Raw genomic sequence first — 10,746 nt, 5'->3', positions numbered from 1 at the left:
CAATGCAGGCACCAATGTTAGAGCAATTAAAGTTGAGATTCAAAAGATTCTAGAATTTGAGGAGCTCAGATACCTTGGAAGGTTATGGGGTTGGAGGAGAGTAAAAAGATAGAGAGGGGTGAGGCCACGGAGGGATTTGAAAACCCAAAAACAGTGAGCTGAGATAGGTGTGTGAATACAAGGTCGATAGGTAAATGGGACTTGGTGTGGGTTAAGACAGGGTCTGCAGAGTTTTAGATGACCTCAAGTTTGTGCAATATGGACTGTGGTAGACCAGCCAGAGGTACACTGGAATGTTCAGGTCCAAACGAATACAAGTATAAATGAGGTGCTCAGAAACAGATGAGCTGAGACAGGAGTAACACTTGGCAATGTTATGGAGGTACAAACAGTTGGTGTTAGTTTTGGCATGAAGAGGGAGTCAGAAGCTCAATTCAGGATCCAATGTGACAGCAATGCTGCAAGCAGGTTGGTTTAATCTCAGACTGTTGCTAGAGAGAGAAATGGAGTCACTGGTGAAAAAAATGGAGTTTATAGAAAGAACCAAAAACATTGATCCCAGTCTTCCCCATTTTTAATTCGAAGAAATTTCTATTTATTCTGGGGAAGATGCTGGTCTAATAATAATGTTACTGACTTCACATTCTGAGAGACCAGGCTGGGGAACTGGTTCACAGTATCATAGAGATATACAGCATGGAAACAGACTCTTCGGTCCAACTCATCCATGATTACCAGGTATCCTATATAAATCTAGTCCCATTTGCCAGCATTGGCCTATAGCCTTCTAAATCCTTCCTATTCATATACCCATCCAGATACCTTTTAAATGTTGTAATTGTAACAGACTACACCACTTCATCTGGCAGTTCATTCCATATACATACCACCCTCTGCGTAAAAAGACTTGCCCCTTAGGTCCCTTTTAAGTCTTTCCCCTCTCACCTTAAACCTGTGCCCTCTAGATTTTGACTCCCTCACCCTAGTGAAAATGCCTTGTCTATTTACCCCATCCATGCCCCTCATTATTTTATAAACCTCTACAAAGTCACCCCTCAGCCTCCGATGTTCCAGGGAAAATAGCTCCAGTGTAGTCAGTCTCTCCCGTTAGCTCAAACCCTCCAACACTGGCAACATCCTTGTAAATAATTTTTGAACTCTTTCAAGTTTCAGAACATCCTTCCTACAACAGTAAGACCAGAATTGCATGCAGTATTCCAATAGTGGCCAAACCAATATCCTGTACAACCACAACATGACCTCCCAGCTCCTATACTCAATGCACTGACCAATAAAGACAAGCATACCAAATGCCTTGTTCACTATCCTATCTACCTGTGATTCCACTTTCAAGGTACTATGAATCTGCACTCCAAAGTCTCTCTGTTCAGCAGCACTCCTCAGTACCTTACCATTTAGTGTATAAGTCTTCAAATCCCACTTGAGCAACTGGTGGAATAAATCTGGAATATAAAATTAGTCTTGGCAATGGTGACCACTAGACTGTTAGGAAAAGTCCATTTTCTTCATTCATGTCCTTTATCAATCCTGACTCAGTCTGATTCCAAGCCCTTAACTGTCCTCTGAATTAGCCTTGCAAGCCACTTAGTTCAAAGAGTATAAATACTGGCCTTGCCTATAATTCCCACATTCCAGGAAATGTAGATGTTGGAAAACAATTTGAGAAGTTAATAGCAATGGGAGAGTTGAGGAAGCTGGTGTTCAGAATCATCCTTGGCATACATTTGAAAACTAGTGCATTTCATGATGTTATCAAGGTACAGCAAGTATACGAGAAATCAGAGGAGGACAAGGATTGATCCTTGGGGGAACATTAGAGACTCAGGAATAGAAAGATAAACCATTAAAAATGATATTCTGGTTATGAGTAGAGATGGAAGAAGCCATGTGAAGACAGCCCCACCCAAATGGATGACAATGAAGAAGAGGAGGATGGTGTCGTCAACTGTGTCAAAGGCTGCAGAAAGGTTAAGAGAATGAGAAGACAGTTAGCTTTTGTCACAGTCATATTTGATGCTAACATACAAACATTTTGGCAAAAACAAAATCCTGAAGGAAGACATCAAAAAAGCTCTCTCTCTTTTCCCTTTGTCATTGTTAGAAAAAAACTTTCATTGGCTGCTTTGATAGTTTTTAAGTTGCATGTAAGAATTAAGTTATGTCATTTTAAGTTTTAATTTTTGACAGCAGTTCGGTCCAATTTTAAAAAGAATGCATGACAGAATAGTTATGGTGATATATCTGACAATAATTGTCCATGTCATCAATTATGAATGCCTTTTAAATTTTACCAGTGCCCAACAAATATACTTCTCCTCACACACTCTTGAGCTTGCACAATGATGTCCTCATTAGTGCACTGCTTTTGCTTTTGCAGAAGATGAGAGATTAAATTTGTTACACTTTGTCTGCCTGTCATATAAGCATCTTCGGGATCAATAACTACATAATTGCAAAACATCCACTTCAATAGTTTTGCGATGTAACCACAAAAAGGAGCAGCTCTTTTCACTGAGCCAATGAAAACTACCACAATTATATCATGTTGGTATGGAACAAAGGAGCAAAGTAATACAAGATTTGACATGTCATAACCTTCTTCAAAGAATATTTCATAATATTGTGTTAATTTAAGCATTATTTGTACTCATATAACATCTTATCATGTCAAAATGTCTCAGTGCTTCATACAGTGAATTCATTTTGAAGTGCAGAGAATGCAATGTATGCAATTAGAGGAGCCGCATTTGTCATGAGCAACCTTCCACGGTTGTGAGGAATTAATCTGTATTCTTTTGATGATGCTTAAGAGATAATCTTGAGCCAATCCCAGAAGTACTCCTTATTCTTTTTTCAAATAATATCATATAGTTAAATATCTATTTGAAGCAGCAGAAAAATAGTGAATTTGCAGAGTAGAATTTGACAGGTACATAGACAGAGGGATGCCATAAGGACCCTTCAGTCGATCAAAGATTTATCGATCACAGTATAGAAAATTTTAGTTGACCCAGCAACCACCACCTTTTTGCGGGGGATGGGGGGGTGGAGTGGGGGTGTATTCTAGATTCCCACCAACCTTTCTTGATTTCACTTCAATTTTAATTTTGATTTGGATTCCCTCACCGCACCAAATAAAATCTTTTAATTATTTTAAGCACCTGAATTGGATTACCCTCAACTTTGCAGATCCAAGTAAATACATGCCAAATGTTTGCATCATGCCTCACAATTAAAAGTGTTAAATCATAGTATCATGATTTATAGTCAGTGATTCTGTGCTGTTTAACCTCCAAAGTCAATATTTATGTTCCCTGACATACTAAGTTCAAAATTGAATACAATACTTCAGAAAGGCCCTTATCAAAGTTCTCTACAATTGACATCTCTTTTCCTCGCTTTTGAATGCAAAGCCTGTTGAGCTAAAGGTCACACTCCATTCGCCTTTTCTAATCATGGTTATTTTCTGGACCTCCGTCAGCAATAAGGCTGCATCAAGTCATTCCCTGGATGTCCTCTCAATGCTTTCCCAATCAACCCAACAGATCAATGAGCTGAAGAGTGGCAGATAGAGTTTAATTTGGATAAATGCAAGGCATTGCATTTTGGTAAAACAAACAATGGCAGGACTTATGCAATTAAAAATAGGTCCTTGGGGGTAGTGTTGTGGAAGAGAAAGACTGCGGAGTTCAGGTACATAATTCTTTGAAGCTTGCATCAGAGTAGATAACAGACTTTTGAGTACAGGAGTTGGAAAGTCATGTCAAGGTTGTACAAGACATTAGTGAGGTCTCTTCTGGACTACAGTGTCCAGTTCTGGTCATCCTGTTATAGAAAGGATATTATAAAGCTAGAGAGGGTTCCAAAGAGCTTTATCAGGATGTTGCCAGGAATGGGGGGTTTGAGTTATAGGGAGAGACTGGATAGGCTGGGACTTTTTTCATCGGAGCATAGCAGGTTGAGGGGTGATCTTATAGCGACTTATAAGGTCATAAGGGATGTGGATAAGATCAATCTTTTACCTGGGGTGGGGGATTTCAGACTAGGGCCATATTTTTAAGATGGGAGGAGAAAGATTTAAAAAAGACATGAGGGGATTTTTTTTAAACATTGTGGAGTGTGTGGAGTGAATTTTTACAGGAAGTGGTGGAGGCAGGTACTGTTCCAATATATAAAATACACTTAGATAAGTACAGGAATAAAGAAATGTTTGGAGGAATATGGGCCAAACACAGGCAGGTGGGACTAGTTCAGCTTGGGATTATGGTCGGCATGGAATGGTTGGACCGAAGGGTCTGTTCCTGTGCTGCATGACTCTGTGTTGGTACTTTTACGAGAGAAAGGTGAGGCTTGGGTGTGTTGACCAGTCTTGTCAAAACTGAGAGCCGTGAATGGACAGTTGCTGACCGCTTAAACTGTCATCTTTCTGCCCAACATTCATTTTGAGGCTGGTGGGAAGAATTCAGACAAATCATGCTGTTTGAGAAGTAAGGAGGCTGGTTGTCTCCCTCAAACAACTTCCTTTTCACATCAGATGTGTTCCCCCTATCTGCCATCAATATCTACCCCACCCCACGGTCACTCTTTCTGCCCCCAGCCTCTCCATCAAAATCTCCATCTCATACCCCCAAATCTTTGGATCTCATTTCCCCAACCTAATGGGAGACCAACAGTACTTACCTAGTCCTGAATTCTGAGACTTGGGATCTGGGACTCAGTTGGGTTGGCAGCTCTCAGAGGTAGGATCTCCTCTCTGTACTGGGATGGGGTGGGGTGGGAAGACAGGTTTCCAATCGATTAAATGACAGTATACCCACTAGTTTTGATAGGGAAATGTTCCTCACTGACTGTTTGGGAAGCCCTACAATCCAAAACATCCTAGCCCAAAAAACTCTCATTATTAAGAATGTATTTCAATTTGTCTTTCTTAAAACTTAATACAAGACTCCACACTTCTCTGTATTGAACATCATTTGCTATAGTTGGTTTCCATTCATTGGGTGGAATTTATAGAGGGTCAGCAAATCAAGTTGGGAAGAGAAGGGACTGGGAATCAGGATTGAAGGTAGGTGCTGGAAGGTGTTTTTGGTTTCCTAATACAATGTAATTCTCTCAGGGGAGGTGAAGCTTAAAGGTGACCTTCACATCCAGAGGCCAAATGAGGTTCTTTTCCCATCACCTCAGGGATGTCAGTGGACCCTCTTTTCAGGTGAGGAGAATGTCCTGTAATAGCAGGCCGTCAGAGAGGTGGCCCCTCCCATTCTGGCTTCCTGTGGTCCACCGAGACTTCCCCTGGTGGCAATAGCCAGCCCATGGTGAAGAAACCATACATTGGCCTCACTAAGCACCGCCCCAATCCCCTGTGCTTGCCTTGCCAACCCTGATGGCTGCAAATCGAGGGTAGAATCCATTGTTGCTGAACTTGGTTGGCTGCAGCCCCAGAAATGGCCATTTTATTCCCTGTGGTTCCACTGGGATCGAAGGACTTGCATTGGTCAGTAACTCTTAGTGACAGGATCTGTGTCACTGCCCACCATAATGGCCACTGCCTTCCCAATAAAATCCAGCGTACTTTCTCAGATATCTTTGCAACATCCTTGAACACGAGTGAGGTCCTGTAGGACTGGAAAATTGCTAATGTTGTCTCCTTGTTTAAGAAGGGTAGCAGGGATAATCCAAGTAATTATAGACTGGTGAGTCTGACGTTAGTGGTAGGGAAGCTGCTGGAGAAGATATTGAAGGATACGATCTATTTACAGTTGAAAGAAATTGGGCTTATCAGTGATAGGCATCATGGTCTTATGCAGAGAAGGTCATGTATTACCAACTTCATAGAAATCTTTGGGGAAGTGAAAAAGATGAGGGAAGGGCTGTAGATGTCATATACATGGACTTCACAAAGGCGTTTGATAAGTTTCTCCATGGTAGGCTGATGGAGAAAGTGAAGTCACATGGGGTTCAGGTGCACTAGCTAGATGGATAGAGAACTGGCTGGACAGCAGAAGACAGAGAGTAGTAGTGGAAAGGAATTTTTTAAAATGGAGAACAGTGAACAGTGGTGTTCCAGAGGAGTCCGTGTTGGGACAACTGTTGTTGTGATATACATAAATGATTTGGAGGAAGATATTGGTGGTCTGATTAACATGTTTGCGGATGACACTAAGATTGATAGAGTAGCAGATAATGAAGGGGACTGTCAGAGAATGCAGCAGAATATCAATAGATTGGAGAATTGGGCAGAGAAATGGCAGATGGAGTTCAATTCAGGCAAATGCGAGGCGACGCATTTTGGAAAATCCAATTCAAGAGCGAATTATATGGTGAATGGAAAAAGCCCTGAAGGAAATTGATGGACAGACAGATCTGGGTTTTCAGGTCCATTGTACCCTGAAGGTGCAAACGCAGGTCAATAGAGTGGTCAGGAAGGCAAACAGCATGCTTTCCTTCATCAGATAGGGTACTGAGTACAAGAGTTGGCAGGTCAAGTTACAGTCGTATAGGACTTTGGTTCAGCCGCATTTGGCTGAACCAAAGCGTACATTTCTGGTGGCCACATTACAAAAAGGATGTGGATGCTTTGGAGAGGGTGCAAAGGAGGTTCACTAGGATGTTGCCTGGTATGGAGGATGCTAGCTCTGAAGAGAGGTTGAGTAGATTAGGACTATTTTAATCAGAAAGATGGAGGTTGAGGGGGGACCTGATTGAGGTCTACAAAATCATGAGAGGTATAGACAGGGTGGATAGCAAGAAGCTTTTTTCTAGAGTGGGGGACTTGATTACTAAGGGTCATGAGTTCAAGGTGAGAGGGAAAGGCTTAAGGTGGATTTGCGTGGAAAGTTCTTTACACAGAGGGTAGTGGGTGCTGGAATGTGTTGCCAATGGAAGTGGTAGAGGCCGTCATGATAGTGTCATTTAAGATGCGTCTAGACAGATACACAAATGGGCAGGGAGCAGAGGGATACAGATCCTTAGAAAATAGGCAACAGATTTAGATAAAGGATCTGGATCAGCGGAGGCTTGGAGGGCCCAAAGGCCTGTTCCTGTGCTGTAATTTCCTTTGTTCTTTATTTATCTACCTTTCCGATAGTGATCATTTATAGTGCAACAAACAGTTTCAATGAAGTCAACACCTCCAATGTCTCCTATAGTTTAGTGTGTGAAATTTGTGTAAGGTGGTGTACCAACACATAAATTAGGAGAAACAGGACATTCAGGCCCTCGATCTGGTCCACTATTAAATACGATCATGACTGATCTGTTTGCGTTTCAAACTTCCAAAAGTCTTTGACTTCCCTCCCTACAAACAATCTACCTGCCTCCACCTTAAAAATATTTAATGACCCAGCTTTCACTGCCTTCAAAGGCAGTGTTCCAAAGTCGTTCAATCCACTGAGAGAAATAAATTCTCCCCATTTTTGGCCTTAAAAGGTGATCCCTATTATAAAATTATAAAATCCATCATTCTGGATTGAACCATAAGACAAGGCATCCATTTCTCATCCACCTTGTCAATACCATTCAGGATTTTGTACATTTCAATCAAGTCATCTCTCACTCCTTTAAACACCAGGGAAACCAAGCCTAATACGTCCATGATTTTCCTGATAGGGCATCGCTCTCTTTCCAGTACATCTCCAACACACTTACATGATTGCTTAAATAAAGAGACCAAAACTGCATGCTGATGTGGTCTTCATCAATGCCCTGTATAACTGAAGCATAACATGCTTAATTTTATGTTCAATTCCTCTCATAATGAAGCACAGCATCCCATTAGTTTTCTTAATTACTTGCTGTGTTAAGGTAACAGGAAGGTCTCAAATTCAGCCTTTTGTTCCATGTTAGCTGACCCGAAGTAAGAGACAATAATAACTGATTATTTTGCTAACTTTCTCCTAATATGTAACAATAACAATGATGCCACCTGCTTCTGTCCAGAGTTTAGCAATATCCTTTGAGCTGACAGAAATGCTATGGTAAGAAAATAATTTGTGATTTCAAGATGCATCAAAGTCAAATGATTTTACAATCCAGCAGGTAATGTGACATACACATTTTCCACGTTATGACAGCGACAACATTTCAAAAGTACTTCGACGGTTGCACGAGTGTTAAAGGCGATAAGTAAAGCTCAAATCTTCAGTTTTAAGTTAAAAATCACACAATGCCAGGTTATGAGTATTACTCATATTGGAAGGTGATTTTAAAAATCAAGTTATAGCTTGGAGGTGCCAGTGTTGGATTAGGGTCTACAACGTTAAACATCACACAACACCAGGTTTTAGTCCAACGGGTTTATTTGGAAGCACTGGCTTTGGACCGCTGCTCCTTCATCAGGTGGTTGTGGAGTATAAGATCTTAAGACACAGAATTTATGGAATCAATTTATGTAAAGGGGCAGTACAGAGAGATCTGGGTGTTCTTGTACACCAGTCAATGAAGGCAAGCATGCAGGTACAGCAGGTAGTGAAGAAGGCTAACAGCATGCTGGCCTTCATAACAAGAGGAATTGAGTATAGAAGCAAAGAGATGCTTCTGCAGCTGTACAGGGCCCTGGTGAGACCACACTCTCACTCGGATATTACCCCCCACCCTGGAATATTACACCCCCTCACTGGAATATTACACTCCTTCACTGGGATATTACATCCCCTCACTGGGATATTAGCAGTGGAGGCCCACTTTCTGGATTCATTTAAGAAAGAGTTGGATAGAGCTCTCAAAGTTAGTGGAATCAAGGGTTATGGAGATAAGGCAGGAACAGGATACTGATTAGGAATGATCAGCCATGATTATATTGAATGGCGGTGCAGGCTCGAAGGGCTGAATGGCCTACTCCTGCACCTATTGTCTATTGTCTATTGTCTATTGTCTATTGTCAATTTATAGCAAAAGTTTACATTCTGTGTCTTACGATCTTATACTCCACAACCACCTAATGAAGAAGCAATGCTCCGAAAGCTAGTGCTTCCAAGTAAACCTGTTGGACTATAACCTGGTGTTTAAAAATGTGTTGCTGGAAAAGTGCAGCAGGTCAGGCAGCATCAAAGGAACAGGAGAATCGACGTTTTGGGCATAAGCCCTTCTTCAGGAATCTTGTTAGTTTCCTGAAGAAGGGCTTATGCCCGAAACGTCGATTCTCCTGTTCCTTTTTAGGCAAACTGGCAGGATATTTACAGTAATAAAAATCTAAAAGATGCAATGATTGTCAATTGTGTAAAACATGCAGCAAGCTGTATGGACTACAGCTGTAACTGGACAATTCATAAATGCATTTTCAATCCTGGAAAAGTCAAGTACATCTCACCAAAGATACAAATGTGTCCAAGTGGCAGAGGGAGGCCAGTTTAGGCAGAGCTGCTTTTGCAGTTAAGTGCCTCCTGCTGATTTACTCACAAGGCAACACTATGAGGAGGTAGAACTTTAAACTACAAGTACTTTATTAGTTTTAAACTATGCCCCTGGCACATTTACTTTATTTTTACTGTAGTTTACTTTATTGGATACAGTCTGCTAAGGAAATTTGTTAGATGTGATTATTTTTAACCAATGGAGATTTTAACTAGTAAAATGTCAGATGAGCTATTACATTTTTGGGTCGCTAACAGCAGGTGTCTAGTGAGCATTAAATTTAATACACAGCCTTACAGGGTGTTCCAGTCACTGCTTTCCTGACTAGAGGTTCATGACCTAGAAGATTGAGAATAAAACATAGTGAGAATGAAGAATTCCAAAGGAAGAAACTCCACATAAAGTCAAATGGACCTCCTGTTTTTTTTTAATAGGTGAGCTAAGATCTGGGAAAAGGTTTCTCATTTTGGCTGGCACTTCAATTTGTCAGGAAGGTCATGGGGAGGCAGGGGTCAATGTTGCAAGGCATAACTTACATTTACATAGTCCCTTTATGACTTCAAAAAAGTACTTCACAACCAATAACTATTTTGAAAGGTAGATGCTGTTAAAAATGGAAGGAAACCCAAACAGTCAATTTAAGATCCAGCAGCAATGAGAACAATTATTAGGTGATCTGGTTTTAGTTGCTAATTAATTGATAAGTATTGCCCAAGATGCTGCACAAAATGCCGCCCTCTTCTTCTGATTGATGCCATAGGATCCAAAAGGCTAGGTAGGATTTTAATATACTACCTCATTCTGCTCAACAATCTCGGCTAACACTGAAGTATCTTTCTGTAAACTGATAAATGCCGAGGAACCTAATTAAACCAATGGCGTTTAAGTTTGAGACTTGAGTGTTCTCACTAATCAGTCCAATTTTCCAACAACCCATTATGGGCATAAATAAAGATCAAGGTCTTTATCAGAATGTTATGATCAGGTCCAGAAGAATGAATAAATTCCATTATTTTCATTCCAGACATTAGTTACGACCAAATTAGGACTTTTAAAAAGATAATTTTTAAAAGATAACGCAGTTTCTGTTTCACCTGATAAAGCTATAGAAGGAAATGTCAACCAGGTTGCTTGAGTTAAAGTTAACAAGGAATTGGTTTTGTTGTAAACCCCACTCAGGTAAAATGTAAGGCTTATTAAAAGGCTGAAACCCAACCTAAATCCCAAACCCCACAACACGCATATATAAGCCAAAAAGAACAGGTTATAGGGTGAGGGAGATGGAGTTGAAAATAGCTAAAGCCCACAGGAGAAAAATAAATGTATATTTCATCAGTGCTCTTAAAACTCCAGGGATGTTCTGGCTGACAATAG

The sequence above is a fragment of the Chiloscyllium plagiosum genome, chromosome 13 (genome assembly GCF_004010195.1).
Source record: "Chiloscyllium plagiosum isolate BGI_BamShark_2017 chromosome 13, ASM401019v2, whole genome shotgun sequence".
NCBI lineage: Eukaryota > Metazoa > Chordata > Chondrichthyes > Orectolobiformes > Hemiscylliidae > Chiloscyllium > Chiloscyllium plagiosum.
The sequence above is the reverse complement of the archived record's forward strand: the minus strand, read 5'-3'. Positions refer to the sequence as shown.